This window comes from Scyliorhinus torazame, chromosome 14 (genome assembly GCF_047496885.1).
Source record: "Scyliorhinus torazame isolate Kashiwa2021f chromosome 14, sScyTor2.1, whole genome shotgun sequence".
In the NCBI taxonomy this organism is placed as follows: domain Eukaryota; kingdom Metazoa; phylum Chordata; class Chondrichthyes; order Carcharhiniformes; family Scyliorhinidae; genus Scyliorhinus; species Scyliorhinus torazame.
In genome coordinates this window covers 164,744,785-164,761,626 of record NC_092720.1, presented here as the reverse complement: position 1 = coordinate 164,761,626, position 16,842 = coordinate 164,744,785, and the positions used below count along the sequence as shown (strand labels likewise).

General features: G+C 49.0%; 1 protein-coding gene across 2 annotated transcripts in view; it reads right to left on the bottom strand.

The window, feature by feature from the left end:
* Positions 1-16,842, bottom strand: part of LOC140390134 (uncharacterized) — a 39,618-nt gene that overhangs the window by 17,759 nt on the left and 5,017 nt on the right. Inside the window, exon 1 of one of the 2 annotated variants that reach the window (XM_072475065.1) lies at positions 6,573-6,789. The exons of the other annotated variant lie outside the window; for it this stretch is intronic. The gene's annotated coding sequence lies outside the window, so the exon portion shown is untranslated. Of the gene's footprint in view, positions 1-6,572; positions 6,790-16,842 lie in introns of those variants that run through there. 2 annotated transcript variants of the gene reach the window in all.

Sequence of the window (16,842 nt, the reverse complement as noted above, 5' to 3'; positions counted from 1 at the left end):
ACTTATATATTAACACCCCTGAGAATCCCTCTGGTTCCTCCACCACCCCCCCCCCCCCCCCCCCCGGGCCGCTGCTGCTGTCTTCTTCTTTTCCATTCCCTCTATCTTTCTGTGAGGTATTCGACGAACGGTTGCCACCGCCTGGTGAACCCTTGAGCCGATCCCCTTAGGACGAACTTAATCCGTTCCAGCTTTATAAACCCTGCCATGTCATTTATCCAGGTCTCCACACCCAGGGGCTTGGCTTCCTTCCACATCAACAGTATCCTGCGCCGGGCTACTAGGGACGCAAAGGCCAAAACATCAGCCTCTCTCGCCTCCTTCACTCCCGGCTCTTCTGTAACCCCAAATATAGCCAACCCCCAGCTTGGTTCGACCTGGACCCCCACTACCTTCGAAAGCACCTTTGTCACCCCCACCCAAAACCCCTGGAGTGCCGGACATGACCAGAACATGTGGGTGTGATTCGCTGGGCTTTTCGAGCATCTCGCACACCTATCCTCTACTCCAAAAAATTTGCTAAGCCGCGTTCCAGTCATATGCGCCCTGTGTAACACCTTAAATTGTATCAGGCTTAGCCTGGCACACGAGGACGATGAGTTTACCCTACTTAGGGCATCAGCCCACAGCCCCTCCTCAATCTCCTCCCCCAGCTCTTCTTCCCATTTCCCTTTCAGCTCATCTACCATAATCTCCCCCTCGTCTCTCATCTCCCTATATATGTCTGACACCTTACCGTCCCCCACCCATGTCTTTGAGATCACTCTGTCCTGCACCTCCTGCGTCGGGAGCTGCGGGAATTCCCTCACCTGTTGCCTCGTAAAAGCCCTCAGTTGCATATACCGGAATGCATTCCCTTGGGGCAACCCATATTTTTCGGTCAGCGCTCCCAGACTTGCAAACGTCCCATCTACAAACAGATCTCTCAATTGTGTTACTCCTGCTCTTTGCCATGTTCCAAATCCCCCATCCATTCTCCCCGGAGCAAACCTATGATTATTTCTTATCGGGGACCACACCGAGGCTCCCGTCTTTCCCCTATGCCGTCTCCATTGCCCCCAAATTTTCAGAGTAGCCACCACCACCGGGCTTGTGGTGTATTTCTTCGGTGAGAACGGCAACGGCGCCGTCACCATGGCTTGTAGGCAAGTCCCCCTACAGGACGCCTTCTCCAATCTCTTCCACGCCGCTCCCTCCTCTTCTCCCATCCACTTACATACCATTGAGATGTTGGCGGCCCAGTAGTACTCACTCAGGCTCGGTAGCGCCAGCCCCCCCCTATCCTAACTACGCTGCAAAAATCCCTTCCTCACTCTCGGGGTCTTCCCGGCCCACACAAAACTCATGATACTCTTCTCAATCCTTTTGAAAAAAGCCTTCGTGATCACCACCGGGAGGCACTGAAACACAAAAAGGAATCTCGGGAGGACCACCATTTTAACCGCTTGCACCCTCCCTGCCAGTGACAGGGATACCATGTCCCATCTCTTGAAGTCCTCCTCCATCTGTTCCACCAACCGCGTTAAGTTTAACCTATGCAATGTACCTCAATTCTTGGCTATCTGGATCCCCAAGTAGCGGAAGTCCCTTGTTACCTTCCTCAGCGGTAAGTCCTCTATCTCTCTGCTCTGCTCCCCTGGATGCACCACAAACAGCTCACTTTTCCCCATGTTCAGCTTATATCCTGAAAATTCTCCAAACTCCCCAAGTATCCGCATTATCTCTGGCATCCCCTCCGCCAGGTCCGCCACATACACCAATAAATCGTCCGCGTAAAGAGATACCCGGTGTTCCTCTCCTCCCCTGAGTACTCCCCTCCACTTCCTGGAACCCCTCAATGCTATTGCCAGGGGCTCAATCGCCAGTGCAAACAATAATGGGGACAGAGGACATCCCTGCCTCGTCCCTCTATGGAGCCGAAAATACGCAGACCCCCGTCCATTCGTGACCACGCTCGCCATCGGGGCCCTATACAGCAGCTGTACCCATCTAATATACTCATCTCCAAAGCCAAATCTCCTCAACACCTCCCACAAATAATCCCACTCCACTCTATCACCACCACTATCTCCGCTTCCCCCTCTGGTGGGGGCATCATCATTACCCCTAGCAGCCTCCGTATATTCGTATTCAGCTGTCTCCCCTTCACAAACCCAGTTTGGTCCTCATGGTCCACAATCCTCTATCCTCATTGCCATTACCTTGGCCAGAATCTTAGCGTCTACATTTAGGAGGGAAATAGGTATATAGGACCCGCATTGCAGCGGGTCTTTTTCCTTCTTTAGGAGAAGCGATATTGTTGCCTCCGACAAAGGGGGCAGCTGTCCCCTTTCCTTCGCCTCATTAAAGGTTCTCATCAGTATCGGGGCAAGCAAGTCCACATATTTCCTATAAAATTCGACTGGAAATCCATCCGGTCCCGGAGCCTTCCCCGCCTGCATATTCCTAATTCCTTTCACTACTTCCTCTATCTCGATCTGTGCTCCCAGTCCCACCCTCTCCTACTCCTCCACCTTAGGAAATTCCAGCCGGTCCAGGAAGCACATCATTCTCTCCTTCCCATCCGGGGGCCGAGCTTCGTACAATCTTTTATAGAATGCCTTGAACACTCCATTCACTCTCTCCGCTCCCCGCTCTATCTCTCCTTCCTCATCCCTCACTCCCCCTATTTCCCTCGCTGCTCCCCTTTTCCTCAATTGATGGGCCAGCAACCTGCTCGCCTTCTCCCCATACTCATACTGTACACCCTGTGCCTTCCTCCACTGTGCTTCTGCAGTACCCGTTGTCAGCAAGTCAAATTCTACGTGTAACCTTTGCCTTTCCCTGTACAGTCCCTCCTCCGGTGCCTCCGCATATTACCTGTCCACCCTCAGAAGTTCTTGCAGCAACCGCTCCCGTTCCCTACTCTCCTGCTTTCCTTTATGTGCCCTTATTGATATCAGCTCCCCTCTAACCACTGCCTTCAGCGCCTCCCAGACCACTCCCACCTGGACCTCCCCGTTATCATTGAGTTCCAAGTATTTTTCAATGCACCCCCTCACCCTTAGACACACCCCTTCATCTGCCATTAGTCCCATGTCCATTCTCCAGGGTGGACGCCCTTCTGTTTCCTCCCCTATCTCCAAGTCTACCCAATGTGGAGCGTGATCCAAAATGGCTATAGCCGTATACTCCGTCCCCCTCACCTTCGGGATCAACGCCCTTCCCAAAACAAAAAAGTCTATTCGCGAATAAACTTTGTGGACATAGGAGAAAAACGAAAACTCCTTACGCCTAGGTCTGCTAAATCTCCACGGATCTACTCCTCCCATCTGCTCCATAAAATCTTTAAGCACCTTGGCTGCAGCCGGCCTCCTTCCAGTCCTGGATCTCGACCTGTCCAGCCCTGGCTCCAGCACCGTATTAAAATCTCCCCCCATTACCAACTTTCCCACCTCTAGGTCTGGGATGCGTCCTAGCATGCGCCTCATAAAATTGGCATCATCCCAGTTCGGCGCATATACGTTTACCAAGACCACCGCCTCCCCCTGTAATTTGCCACTCACCATCACGTATCTGCCCCCGCTATCCGCCACTATGGTCTTTGCCTCAAACATAACCCGCTTCCCCACTAGTATAGCCACCCCCCTGTTTTTCGCATCTAGCCCCGAATGAAACACCTGCCCCACCCATCCTTTGCGTAGTCTAACCTGGTCTATAAGTTTCAAGTGCGTCTCTTGTACCATAACCACGTCTGCCTTAAGTTTCTTAAGGTGTGCGAGTACTCGTGCCCTCTTTATCGGCCCGTTCAGCCCTCTCACATTCCACGTGATCAACCGGGTTGGGGGGCTTTTTACCCCCCCCTCCCTTGTCGATTAGCCATCCCCTTTTTCCAGCTCCTCACCCGGTTCCCACGCAGCTGTGTCCCCCCCCAGGCGGTGCCCCCCTCTCCCCAGCAGCAGCAACCCAGTAACTACCCCCTCCCAGCCCCCCCCCCCCCGCTAGATCCCCCACTAGCGTAGTTACACCCCCCATGTTGCTCCCAGAAGTCAGCAAACTCTGGCCGACCTCGGCTTCCCCCCGTGACCTCGGCTCGCACCGTGCGACGCCCCCTCCTTCCTGCTTCCCTATTCCCGCCATGATTATCATAGCGCGGGAACAAAGCCCGCGCTTCCCTTTTGGCCCCGCCCCCCCATGGCCAACGCCCCATCTCCTCCACCTCCCTTCCTCCCTCCACCACCACCTGTGGAAGAGAGAAAAGTTACCGCATCGCAGGATTAATAACATAAAACTCATCTTTCCCCCCCTTTTTCCCCCCTCTTCGCCCCCCATACTCGCCCCACCACTTTGTTTCAAACGTTCTTTTTTAATAACCCGCTTATTCCAGTTTTTCTTCCACAATAAAAGTCCACGCCTCATCCGCCGTCTCAAAGTAGTGGTGCCTCCCTTGATATGTGACCCACAGTCTTGCCGGTTGCAGCATTCCAAATTTTATCTTCTTTTTGTGAAGCACCGCCTTGGCCCGATTAAAGCTCGCCCTCCTTCTCGCCACCTCCGCACTCCAGTCTTGATATACGCGGATCACCGCGTTCTCCCACCTACTGCTCCGAGTTTTCTTTGCCCATCTAAGGACCATCTCTTTGTCCTTAAAACGGAGGAATCTCACCACTATGGCTCTAGGAATTGCTCCTGCTCTCGTTCCTCGCGCCATCACTCGGTATGCTCCCTCCACCTCCAGCGGACCCGCCGGGGCCTCCGCTCCCATTAACGAGTGCAGCATCGTGCTCACATATGCCCCGACGTCTGCTCCTTCGCACCTTCAGGAAGACCAAGAATCCTTAAATTATTCCTCCTCGCGTTATTCTCCAGCACCTCCAGTCTTTCCACACATCGTTTATGGTGTGCCTCGTGCATCTCCGTCTTCACCACCAGGCCCTGTATATCGTCCTCGTTCTTGGCAACCTTTGCCTTCACGACCCGAAGCTCCCGCTCCTGGGTCTTTTGCTCATCTTTTAGCCCTTCAATCACCTGTAATATCGGGGCCAACAGCTCCTTCTTCATCTCCTTTTTAAGCTCTTCCACACAGCGTTTCAAAAACTCGTGTTGTTCAGGGCCCCATATTAAACTGCCACCTTCCGACGCCATCTTGGTTTTTGCTTGCCTTCCTTGCCGCTGCTCTAAAGGATCCACCGCAATCCGGCCACTTTCCTCTCCTTTTTCCATCCGTATCCAGGGGGGATTCCCTTCTGGTTTACCGCATAGTGCTTTTCGCCGTTAAAATTGCTGTTGGGGCTCTTATTAAGAGCCCAAAAGTCCGTTCCACCGGGAGCTGCCGAAACGTGCGACTTAGCTGGTCATCGCCGCACCCGGAAGTCGTTCAGAGAAGTCTTACAACACCAGGTTAAAGTCAAACGGGTTTGTTTCAAATCACTAGCTGTTGGAGCACAGCTCCTTCCTCAGGTGCTGAGGAAGGAGCTGTGCTTTGAAAGCTGGTGATTCAAAACAAACCTATTGGACTTCAACCTGGGGCTATAAGACATCTTACTGTGCTCACCCCAGTCCAACGCCGGCATCACATCATGGTTCGGAGAGGAAGGGGTGAGGTTAGAGGTGCAGGATCGGACACAGTTGAGTATTCTGTTAACCACAGCAGGGGTTAAACTTTGGTTGAGGAAAAAGGCAGACATGTCAGAAGCACTGTTTTCGAAGGTGGCAACAGATACGGCAAAAATGGAGAAATTGGGAAAATGTGAGTGAGGGGTGTGATTGACAAATTTGTGGTCCTGTCCTTGCACAACTTGGAACTATGACCGTTGGTCCTCCCTAACCTCTCCAATTGAAATAATTTATCCACATGAAGGCATGAAGACAAATAAGACATTTTCAAAGCTCCATCAAATCAACCCATTGTCTCCACTTCCGTAAAGCACACAGCCAGCTCTTAGAATCCAATGCGGCAAAATACTGTGAATGCTGGAAATGTGACAGATTCAGAAAATGCTCAGGTCTGGAAACATTTGTGGAGAGAGAAGCAACCTCTGCAGCCTTTGACATGCCCGACCACTGTCCTCCTCCCGCAACTCTTCTGTGTTGTCCTGTCAGTGGGACTGTATGACTTGTGGCACATTTTCCTCTTCAGCTGTATGCAGAGAACCTGTTGCAATGGTGAATCTTCCCACCGCCATCGCTCTGGTTCCTACCAAGGGTCAATCTCTGCTTTTCAATTCGATTCAGCCGCTCGGGCTCGCGCTTCCTCACATTCCAACTGCCGAACGCTGGGCGCCAACCGACGCTGCGCGCTACAGAACTACAGCCCCCATCAGGCACCGCGGGCTCTCTCCCCTGATTCCATGGGGCCGCTCCTCACTGCGCAGGCCCCGGGCCCACATGCACCATGGTTAATGTAGTTCTGACTTGATGACAGCCTCTCCAAAACCGCCGTCGGTTTTTTTCAGACTTGAAGGGTTTGTGTTTTATTTCGTTCCTCTCCCACTTTCTTTCTCCGCTATCCATCCCCCATCCAACCCTACTGCATCCTAACCCCAACCCATTCCCCCCAGGCCACTCATTCAGGTTTGCGGGGCCAATCTCACCTTCGCGCGCGGCTATTAGGTGGCTGCTTTCCTTCCTGGAGTCTAACGCGCAAGCGTAGTTGGTTAGCATCCAGTGAGCATGCGCCCCGGCTCCCGCCAAGTGATCTGCATATTTAAAGGAACACTGTACTGTCCCTGTTATGACCTGTGACTTAAATGGACAATCAAACTCACTGTGAACAAGACTGATTTCAATACAGAGAGAGGACGGGTCTTAGCGGAACAAAATTCAACTAAAGCTGAAATACTTTCTAATGCAATTTATTGTTTGGCAATCACTGATATGAATTTGTTTGAAAGAGAGCGAGTTTGGAGACGTTTCTTGATTTTAAAAAATGTGATTTATTGTCACATGTACCGAAGTACAGTGAAAAGTATTTTTCTGCGGCCGAGGAATGTACACAGTACGTATGTAGTAGACACAAGAATAATCAACAGAGAACATTGACAAATGGTACATCAACAAAACAGTGATTGGTTACAGTGTGGAACAAGGGGCCAAACATGAGCAATTGCGAGCAAGCTCAAGTCAGACATTGCATCCATCAGAGCCAACCATTCCATGGTTCAGCTATGAGCCATCGGCCAGCATGAGGTTGTCAAGAAGTGTGAATAGGCTTCAGGTGTGGTGAGGGCTTCAATCATTCATCAACCAGAGAGCGGCATGGTGATGCAGTGGTTAGCACTACTGCCTCATGGCACCGGGGACTTGGGTTCAATCCTGGCCCCAGGTCACTGTCCGTGTCTGCGTGGGTTTCCTCTGGGTGCTCCGCTTTCCTCCCAGTCCTAAAATGTGCAAATTAGGTGGATTGGATATGCTACATTGCCCCTCGATGGGGATAGGGTGGGAGATTGAGCCTAGGTAGAGTGCTCTTTCAGAGGGTCAGTGCAGACATAATGGGCCTCCTTCTGCATTGTAAGGATTTTATGATTCTCCCGCAGGCCAAAGATGTGCAGGTTAGGTGAATTGGACAAGCTAAATTGCCCTTTCCTATCCAGGGTGCACAGGTTAGGTTATGGGGATAGGTTGGGGGAGTGGGCCTCTGTAGGGTGCTCGTTCAGAGGATCTGTGCAGACTCGATGGTCCGAATAACCTACTCCTCCATTATAAGGAAACCTTTCAGATGTGAGATGTGCAAGAAATCATTCAGGTCAGTCATAGGAACAGGAGTAGGCCATTCAGCCCTCGAGCCTGTCCCGCCATTCAACGAGATTTTGACTGATCTGTGACCTAACTCCACATACCTGCCGTTGGTTCATATCCTTTAATATCTTTGCTTCACAAAAATCTATCTATCTCAGATTTAAAATTAACAACTGTTCTAGCTACAACTGCTGTTTGTGGGAGAGAGTTCCAAACCTCGACCACCCTTTGAGTGAAGAGGTTCTCCCTAACATTTCTCATGAATGGTTTAGCCCTAATGTTTAGATTATGCCCCTATTTTTAGAATCAGTGGAAATAGTTTATCTTTATCTACCCTGTCTTTCTCTGTTAATATCTTGAATACTTCGATCAGATCACCCTTTAACCTTCTAAACTCTAGTGAAAACAGGTCTAATTTGAGTAATCTCTCCTCGTAACTTAACGCCTGTAGTCCAGGTATCGTTTTTGAAAACCTATGTTACACTCCCCCCAAGGCTAAGATATCCTTCCTGAGGTGTGATGCTCAGAACTGCCGACAGTACTCCAAGTGGGGTCTAACCAGGGTTTTGTTTCGCTGCAGCATTACTCCTGTGACTTTATATTCCAATCCTCTAGATATAAAGGCTGGCAAGGCCAGCACGGTGGCGCAGTGGCTAGCACTGCTGCCTCACGGCGCCGAGGTCCCAGGTTCAATCCCGGCTCTTGGATCACTGTCCGTCGGGAGTTTGCACATTCTTCCCATGTTTGCGTGGGTTTCGCCCCCACAATCCAAAGATGTGCATAGTATGCGGATTGGCCACACTAAAATTGCCCCTTAATTGGTAAAATGAATTGGGTACTCTAAATTTAAAAACATATATAAATGCTAGCATTCCATTAGCCTTTTTGATTATTTTCTGCACTTGTTCGTGGCATTTTAAGGATCCATGTACCTGAAACCGCCCCCCGCCAAGTCTCTTTGGACATCCACTTTACCTAACTCTTTCCATTTAGAAAGTACTCTATTCTGTACTTTTTTGATCCAAAATGGATAACCTCACACTTGCTTACACTAAATTCCATCTGCCACAATTTAGCCCATCCACTTAGTCTGTCAATATCTCCTATTCATCACATCTCCATAAAGCAGCCACACAGGAGAGAAGCCGTTTATGTGTGACATGTGTTGAGTATTACAATCCCAGGCCAGACCCCAACAGTGGCTCGGAAACTGGACCCAAAGCCCAATATTCTAGTTTATTTATAAGACTGTACAAAAAGAATGAGTCGCTCCAGGAGTGATTGCCTGAAAAAATATGGATTTGGTATTTTTAAAATAAAATTTTTGGGGGAATAAAATATTAAACTCTTCAACTTGACACCCGAAAAAAATAGTTTACAATTACCCTTTAAAAAATTATTGTTCCTTCCGGTGATGGTTATGGAGTGAGTGGTCACACGCAAGGTGGCTCCCCTATGAAAACTGCGAAACAACATTTTAACCCCATCAAACGGGCACCAAAATTATCCAAACCTCCCACCCAACCTAAACCCAGCAGACCACATCGAGGAGGAATCCGAAAAGAGGAACATGGGAAAGAGGAACCTCGACCTCGGAGCCAGCAGCCACATGAGGTGGCAAGGAAACAGGAAGGGCTGATTCCATGGAGTTCTCAGTGCATCCCAGGCGCTGATGGACAAGCTCATGGGCTTCATCACTGCTGAGCTCCAGAGGAACAGAGAGGAGCAGAAAAGAGACCTCCTGGCAGCTGTCGAGATAGCGGTGGAGAGGGCGACAGCCCTCATGAGGGAGGTGATGGCCAAAATGAAGCAGCAACATGAAGCCCAGGAATCGAAGATGAGAGACCTGGAGAAGCCGCCACAGACCAAGGAGACCGGGGAGACCCAAGTGGCGGCCTGAATAAGACTCAGGAGGGCCTAAGGGAGAAAACCGATGATCAAAAAAATAGGTCTCACCGCCAAAACTTGAGAATCGTGGGTATGCTGGAGGGGAGAAACCTTACTGAATGCATCTCAGAGATGTTCGGGAATCTGGTCAGTAAAGAGGGTTTCAACAAACCCCCGGAGGTGGACCACATCCACGGATCGATTTGAAAGCGGCCCAGAATCGGGGAACCTCCACAGATAATGATTGTGAAGTTCCACAGGTACCGAGATAAAGAATGAATCCTGATATGGGCAAAAGGTACGAGATGGTGCCAATGGGAGGGACATCCCATTCGCTTGTACGAGGACATTGCGGCGACCTGGCCAAGCCCTGAGCCGAATTTAACAGCACCAAATCCGCTCTCTACAAGAGCAAGGTGCAGTTTGGCATGCTCTACCCTGCCAGGTAATGGGTCACATACCAGGCAAAGGATCATTACTTCAACACCCCTGAGAAGGCCAACAATTCTCTCCAGAACAACTTAGACAGACAGGAAGAGCACACATGGGTGAGAAGGCGGAGCACGAAGGCCAAGGGAAAGAAAGATAGGAAATGATTCGGGCAGAGAGATTAGGTAGGGGTGGGGGTAGACGGGGATTAAACAGGCACGAAAAGGATGCTGCTACACTGGTAAGTAAGCTGGTGTACGGGAGTACGGTGAAGGAGGAGGCCGCAGCACACCTTCCTGGAGGAAGTGGGCACCTAGCAGGAGGAAGAAGAAACATGGAAGTTCAGGGGAAACAAAGGCAAAAGAAGGGGAGGTCAGGAGTATGGAGGGAGGACAGAGCCGAGGAGGGGGGGGGGGGGGAGGGGGGGAGACTAGAAGGGGGAAACACAAGGGCAAGGGGAGAGGGGGGAGCGATGGGGGAGGGGGGGGGGAAGGGCTAGAGTGCTGGTGGCAATAGGCTGCACGTGCAGACGGCGAGAAAGGGGAAGCAGTTGGTGGCCATCTTGAATGGTCCGAGAACGAGGGGAGGCCCGATCGGACAGGGCCAGGCCCAAATGGTGAATATGGTTAACCCCACATGAGGCCACCCCCCCCACCCCCATCCGCATAGTTACATGCAACGTAAGGGGCCTCAACGGGGCGGTGAAGAGATCCAGAGTCCTCGCCCATCTTAAGAGTCAGACACACCTGAGGAAGAGAGACCGACAGCGGTTAAGGAAGGGCTAGGTGGGACAAACATTTCACTCGTGTTTTGATACCAGGTTGAGGGGGAGGGGAGCAGCCTAATTTACGGCAACGGGCACAGTGATGGACCCAGAGGGGCGATTCATTATGGTTAGCGGGATCCTAGAAGAGGCCCCGGTAGTTTGGTAAATATATACACCCCGACCTGGGACGACGCAGAGTTCGTCAAGAAAACGATGGCTGAAATCCCAGATTTGGATACCCATCGACAAATCATGGGGGGCAACTTTAACTGTGTGTAAGACCCAAAGTTAGACAGATCCAACCCCAGGACAGGTAATGTCACGCCTGGCACGCAGACTGAATACTTTCATGGAGCTGATGGGGGATAGACTCGTGGAGGTTCCATCACCCAGGGGCAAAAGAATTCTCCTACTCACACGTGCACAAAATCTACTCACGGATAGACCCTTTTGTGGTTGGGAAGAGGGGGCTTCTAGGGACAACAAAGGCGGAATACTCTGCCATTGTGATCTCCGACCATCCGGCACACTACATAGACATGTGATTGGAGAAGGGATGGGCCAAACGCCCCCACCATGGAGACTGGATGCAGCTCTCCTCACTGATAACAAATTCAACACTAAAATCTCTCAAGTCATCAACGATTATGTATCTTGCAACTAGAGTGGGAGGTCTCACTCTCCACGTTCTGGGAGGCACTGAAGGCAGTGATCAGGGAGGGTAAATTATGGCTTATAGTGCCCTTGTGGACAGGAAGGAAAGGGAAACCAAGCAGCGGCTGATCGACTGCATACTGGAAGTGGATCGGAAGTACTCCATAGCCCCAACCGTGGAACTGCTGGCAGAAAGGAAAAAGCTATTGATGACCTGCTTTCCACACGGAAGGCTGTCCATCAGCTCCACAAGGCACACGGAGACAAATCCAGCCTCATGCTCGCACACCAGCTAAGAAAACAGGCTGCCGCAAAAGAGATAGCTTAGATCAGGGACAGTAATGGTAGAATGGTAGCGGACCCAAACACGGTCAATAAGGCCTTTATGAGTTTTTACCAAGGGCTATACACCTCCAAGCCCCCGGAAGGGGCCTCGGGAATGGAACAGTTCTTCGATAAGCTAGACATACCGGCAGTGGGGGAGGACAAAAAACAGGAATTGGAAGCACTCCCGGGACTGGGCAAAATCGTGGAGTGCATCAACTCCATGCAATCAGGGAAAGCTCTGGTGAGGCGACTGGAGAGCTACCTGCCAGATGCGATTGCGGAAGATCAAATCGGGTTTGCGAAAGGAAGACAACTAATAGCAGACATCAAACGCCTGCTGAATGTAGTGTAGTCCCAATCAGGGAGAGGACACCTGAGGTGATCGTCTCCCTGGACGCTGAGAAATATTCTGATTGAATAGAATGGCGGTACCTCATGGAGGTGCTTGAACGTTTTGGATTCAGAGAGGGATTCACCATGTGGGTGAAGCTCTTGTACGGCGCTCTTACGTCAAATGTACGCACAAACACCTCCATTTAAAAATACTTTCGGCTGCACAGGCGAATGTGCCCACTATTGCCGCTCCTGTTTGCACTAGCAATAGAGAGGCTTTCTATCACTCTTAGATCGGCGGATTGGTGGATGGCACCTCCCCAGCCTGGTGAGGAAGTGAAGAAGGACCTGCAAAGATGGGACTCACTCCCTCTTTCGTTAGCGGGAGGTTAGAACCTCTTCAGACTCTGGCTGAATATCTTCAAAAAGGCTGGTTCATCTTGCGTGTTTCAGCTTCTTCCTTGTCCTCCGACAAGACTACTCTGCTTTACCAGTATTATTACTCTTTTTCTAACTATCCTATTGTGAGAGAATTCTGAACTCAGTGTCAGACAGGTCAGACTTCAACTCCTTTCTCCAATAATTTCCCAAATGTAATAATAATCATTTCCAAATGTCGCTGCCTCCCTCAGCTCCACCCAGCAATAATTTAATCTCCCCAAGCTGAAAAACAAATTACCTTTGCAGGCTGAAAGTACATTAACTCCCCAGAGACTTTCCTCAACCACAGCGCATTAGCCTAGACTGAAAAGCACATTCCTCTGATCAATTTCACCTTCTGGCTCCTAAAAGCTCCCAGGCCCTGCATAACAAAATCTTTTTTAAAAATATCATCATCACTGCAGTCAGACACACTATAACCCTCGGCTTTTAACCCTTAAATTGTCTCAATATTTAGAATCCAATATTCCTAAAATTCTTGATTCATCACAGTGAGAAATCATTCTCAGAATCATCACATCTCCGCAGACACCAACATAGTCGCATGGAGAGAAATCTTTCACGTGTGAATTGTATGACAAATCATTCTTGCTGTTAAGGATCCTCTGTGCACATCAGCTCATTCACACAGGGGAGGAAGTGGTCGAGTGTAAGGTTTGTGACAACTCCTGCGACATCAGACAATCCACACAGGAGAGAAACAATTCAAATGTAAGTTTTGCAATAAAGCTTTTGCAACATCTTCGAACCTCTGATACACCAGAGGATTCACACAGAGGAGAAACCCTTCAAGTGTGATGTTTGCAATAAAGCTTCTGCAAAATTTTCAACCCTTCTGAAAAGCCAGAGGATTCACACAGGGGAGAAATCCTTCAACAATCAATTTTGTGGGATGACTTTCTCCCAAGCCCCTTATCTCTTGAGGCACCAGAGGATCCACAATCGAGAGAAACCCTCCAACTGCGAAGTGTGCAATCAAGCATTCACCCAGTCATCATCACTGGCAGCGCACCAACATGTTCACACCAGGGAGAAACCATTCAATTCAAGTGTGAGGTGTGTGAAAAACTGGTCTTAGAGTGACACGGTGGTGCAAAGGTTAGCACTGCTGCCTATGTAACTGAGGATCCGGGTTTGATCCTAGCCCCAGGACACTGTTTGTGTGGAGTTTGCACATTCTCCCAACCAAAAGATGTGCATGTTAGGTGGATTGGCCATGCTAAATTACCCCTTAATCGAAAAAAAAAAAATTGGGTACTCAAAATTTATCTTTTTAAAAATTGTTCTTAGAATCGTCATATTTCCGCCAACATCAACACATTCACACCAGGGAGAAACCATTCTCACACTCATTGTCCCTCAGTGCACGCACACATTCACAGAGAGAATAAATCTTTCCCAGGCAAGGTATGTGACAAATCAATCCTGGACTCACTGTCCCTCCGTTTACACCAATGCATTCACACAGGGTGAATCCTTTCCCGGGTGAGGTGTATGAGGAATCCTTCTTGAGGTCCTCAGGCCTCCTGTTTCATCAGTGGATGTACACAGAGGAGTGAGTCTTCAATTGTGAGCTCAGTGTGAGGAAAGCAGTGCTCTAATTGCAAGAAGCTGAACCACTTTGCACACACGTACTTCATCAGAGCAAAGAAATAATTGTAAACGACATTTATGGAACAGCTAGAAAGGATTTTGATCAAAGAAGGAACGGTTGTTGGCACAAAAAGTAGCCATTTTGAAATTGTTATCTCAAAAAGAGAATTTAAAATTCGCCTGTGAATAAGAATGAAGAAGAGGGACCATTGCTCCATAAATATTGCAAGAAGAAAACATCACAAAAAGTAATATTTTATATCTTAAACTGGATATGGAATTCAGCAGAGTGCTGATGAGCTTGTGAAGTTGATTGCTCGCCCAGTCCACATATACCCCTCCACCCCCCCGCCCCCGGAACATGGAATCGGAGGCCATTTTGCGCCGTTTTCCTGGCGTGAAACACTGCCATTTTCATGCCGGCGTGGGGACTTAGTCTCCAGAATGGAGAATCCAGCCCATGATGTTTGCGCTTCTTGCAGGAATGGTAGTCCAGAGAGATTGTTTTGTTTTGGGAGTAAGAGCAAAATGCGTTTAAACGCATTTAGTGAGACCTGAAAGACTGTAAAATGGATTTATTTCACCAGAGCTAAGAAAAAATTGTGCACAGGGAGAATTGGTTTAAAAGTCAGTTTGAAGATAGCCCAGAGTGGGCTACTTCGTCATGGAGATGGGTGGAGATGAGGAAGGCCCTCAGGGTTCAATTTATTTTGCTGTTAGGTGGGAGCGATTTTAATTGCAGTTTGGATCTCACTGAGAAAGGATAGCCAAAATAAATGACTGTTAGACAAACCTATACTGTAAGCGGAGTAATATACTAACTTTGCCATTAACCATTTAGAAGTTGGGTGAGGCTTAATCTCCGTTTGAATTTTGTGATGAATAGAAGTTGAAAGGTTGCCTCGTTCAAAACTAGTGTGATAATCTACAGTGGATCTCATAGTGTCATATTGCAAAAGAAAGTAAGCAGCAGATTAATTTAGAAGTATTGGAGAAGTAACCAGAACAAGGATGGATGCTTCCACAGTCAAGTGAGGGGTAATTAAAGTTATACTTCTGAGAATAAGTGGAGCTGAGGATAATCAAGCTCACCACCACCTTCTCATGCTCTGGTGGTCCCTACAGAAGTGAATAACTTTAAGCTTGGAGAATTCTTGATGGCGGTAGCAAATAAACCTGAGTGTATAATATATAACCATATAGATACTGTGGCTACAAGAGCAGGTCAGAGGCTAGGACTCCTGCAGTGAGTAACTCACCTCCTGACAAGCCTGTCCACCATCTACAAGGCACAAGTCAGAAGTGTGATGGAATACTCTTCAATTGCCTGGATGAGTGCAGCTCCAACAACATTCGAGGCTTGATATCATCCCGGACAAAGCAACCCACTTGATTGGCATCTCTTCCACAAACATTCACTCCCTCCACCACCGACGAACAGTCCATGTGTACCATCTACAAGATGCACTGCAGGAATTCAACAAAGCTGTTAAGGAAGCACCTTCCAAACCCACAACCGCTACAATCTAGAAGGACAAGGGTCGCTGATACCTGGCACCACCACTTGGAAGGTCCTCTCTAAGCCTCACACCATCCTGATTTGAAAATATCTCACCGTTCCTTCTCCGTCACTGGGTTAAAAACCTGGAACTCCCTCCCGAACAGCACTGTGGGTGTATCTACACTACAGAGACTGCAGCAGTTCAAGAAGGCAGCTCAACACCACCTTCTCACGGGCAATAAATGCTGGTCTAGCCAGCAAAGCCCATACCCATAAGTTAATTTCAAAAATACATAATGTTTATTCCAAGCTGTGAACCATCCCAATGCTCAGAGAACAATGTCACCTCCACTTTCCAGTCCCTTCAACTCGTGACTTCAGTTTACTCAACACCCTAAACACAGGGACTATTTTGGCACGTCAACTGATATGTAAAATTAGACCTGGAGATATATGTTAGGAAGGGCAATAAAGAATATGGAACCAAGTGGGGTGGATGGGGTTAATATGCAAATCAGCCATAATCTAATTAAATGGTGGAACAGGTTTGAGGGGCGGAATGGCCTCCTTCTGTTTTGATGTCCCTAAGTTTATCAGGGGATCAGGATCAAAAGACGGGGAAATGGATTTTACATACAGATCGGACATCATGGAATTAAATGGGGGCCAGGCTAGAGGGGCTGAATGGCCTTCACTTGTTGCTGTGAACGTTTACAACAACAAAGAAAAGAACAAAGAAAAGTACAGCACAGGAACAGGCCTTTTCGGCCTTCCAAGCCTGTGCCGAGTGCGTGTGTATCTGTGAGTGTGAGTATATCTGTGAGTGTGAGTGTATCTGTGAGTGAGTGTATATGTGAGTGTGTACATAAGTGGTAAGTCAGACAATCCCAAAAGGGCCCGAAACACAAACAGAAACAAGCAGATGTACACCCACATTCAGACGTGCACACACACATGGACATGTACACACAATGTGCATGCACACAGGCACACCACAGAAAACCAGAGGCAGACAAATGCACACAGAAACCGCACATGCACACAGATGCACACACAGGCGCACACAGACACACAGATGTAAACACACAGACACACACGGATGTAAACACACAGACACACGGATGTAAACACACAGACACACGGATGTAAACACACAGACACACGGATGTAAACACACAGACACACGGATGTAAAC